This window comes from Acipenser ruthenus, chromosome 29 (assembly GCF_902713425.1).
Source record: "Acipenser ruthenus chromosome 29, fAciRut3.2 maternal haplotype, whole genome shotgun sequence".
In the NCBI taxonomy this organism is placed as follows: Eukaryota; Metazoa; Chordata; class Actinopteri; order Acipenseriformes; family Acipenseridae; genus Acipenser; species Acipenser ruthenus.
This window is the reverse complement of record NC_081217.1, coordinates 12,650,886-12,652,950: the sequence shown is the minus strand read 5'-3', so window position 1 is coordinate 12,652,950 and position 2,065 is coordinate 12,650,886. Positions and strand designations below refer to the sequence as shown.

Below are 2,065 nucleotides of genomic sequence, written 5' to 3'. Positions count from 1 at the left end.
GTATAAGGCGGCTTTCAGTAGGGTGAAAATTAACGGGTTTTTAAGTGGGGAAAAATAGAACAGGAAGGAGTGAGGCAGGAATGTCCTATGGTCGCCGCTGTTGTATGTTATTTTTATTGAATCGTTTGCAGAGTTTGTAAGGAATGAGGTTTTGAAGGGACATGGATAGAGCATTCCAGGTGATAGATTTATATGGCCAAGCAACAGGTTCAAAGGTGAACCTACAAAAAGTCATCTGATGTATTGTGGGAAGTGGGATAAGAGAACTGAGGGTAAAGGCGGGGTTGAGGAGCGTCAGCACGGGCTAAAGATCTTGGGGGTACGGTTCTACAGGAAGGATGGGACAAGGAAAAATTGTGAAGAAAAAATTGAGAAGGTAAAGAAAAGAATGAATATATGGAGAAGCAGGACACTGACCATATCAGGGAAGGTTTTGGTGTTGAAAGCACAGATCCTACCTACGTTGCTGTATCTTGCCAATGTGTTTCCGGTTCCGGTAAGATGCAAACAAAAGTTAAGGGGGGTGTTTTCTTTTATTTGGGGAGGGAGATACGAGTGTGTGAAGAGGGAAGTTATGTACGGGAAAATGGAGGAGGGGGAAGGGACGTGCCGTGTTTTCCCTTAAAATTGGATTGTTTATTTGTAAATCTAATGTGTTAAGAATTTATTGATGAAATTGTCACAAATCATTATTTTTTGAGATTATGGTTAGGGATTTCATTGAGAGAGTTTGTTTATTGGGATAATAGGGTGCCCCATTCAGAAACCAGGCTGACGTTTTATGATCATAGTGTCCTTTTTGAAAGTGCATAAAAATTTGGTAAATAGGGAAATTTTATTAAATCACAAAAAGATGTATGGGCTGATAAGGGATGAGTGGGGGGTTAAGTTGGATGTGGATTTAAGATCAATTGAATGGGGGAAAATGCAACAAAAGTATTTGGAAAATGAAGTGAAGGATTTGGTTTGGTTGGGAGCATTAAATAGGCTTCCTGTAAGGGAGATATTACATAGACACGGATGTGCATCCACGACAGTGTCCAAGAGGTAAATGTAATGATTATTAAACTAAACATGTATTCTGGGAGTACTATTTTGCAAAGCAATTCTGGACGAAATGTGCAGGTTTGCTGAAAATATTTGAGGGGAATTGGGTTTTAGATGTGGATTGTGTTATGTTTGGGGAGGGGGTGTTCAAACTCCCTAAGGAACATTACATACCTGTTTGGACTCATAAGTTTGGGGAAGATGGCTTTATGGGAAAAAAGCAACATAGCACTGAAAAAAGAAAAAGACAAAACCACTGTATTAGAGGCCTATTTGTTTCGAATGGAAGGTGAAAGTAATGAGAATGAAAGTATATATGGGGAGGGAAAATGTAGGGAAAAATGGAAAGGTTTGATGGATGTGTTGGATGGCTGAGTTTTATTTCTGTGTATGTATGGGTAGATGAGTATTGGTATGTGTTATAAAATTGAGGTTTTTTTGCATGGTAAAATTGTAATGAGGGAAAGTGGTAAGAAAAAAAAATTTTGCTAGCGAAATGCGTATTTAAAGTGTTTGGACTCGCTATCCACGAGGAAGAGTGAGAGTGTTTGTTTTTGAGCGTGAAGGAGACAGCGATTGTCGTTTTTGGCCAACTGCTCGCTGTTATTGATGACCGCTCCAGTGTTCCTTAGGGGGCTGGAGGATGCGGACACGTTCTGAGTGGGTATCTTACCAAAAAGGTAAGAAAGACGACCTACAGTTGCAAAGCACTGCTGCTTTTTCGATGATTGATTAAAACTATAAATCTGACCGAAAACATGGATCACATTAATTGTGATCGGTCTGATACCAATAGGCTTACATGACAGGTATTGTGCATAGACAATGATAAAAGTACTAGACAGTTACAATTGCGCATTGAGCAAGCATAAAAGTTCAATTAGGAGAAAAGATATCCATTCACCACTAGCTAGACAATTTGTAGATGCCAAACATTCCATTTCAGATCTGAAATTCCGTGGCATACAAAAAATATTTAAAGCTCAAGGAGGTGATAATCTCGATCAAAAACTATTAC

The 2,065-nt window shown here is 39.1% G+C and overlaps 1 pseudogene; it reads left to right on the top strand.

The window, feature by feature from the left end:
* Window positions 1–1,518: 1,518 nt before the first annotated feature.
* On the top strand, window positions 1,519–1,712 carry LOC117434623 (small nucleolar RNA U3; annotated as a pseudogene).
* The last annotated feature ends 353 nt before the right edge of the window (window positions 1,713–2,065 follow it).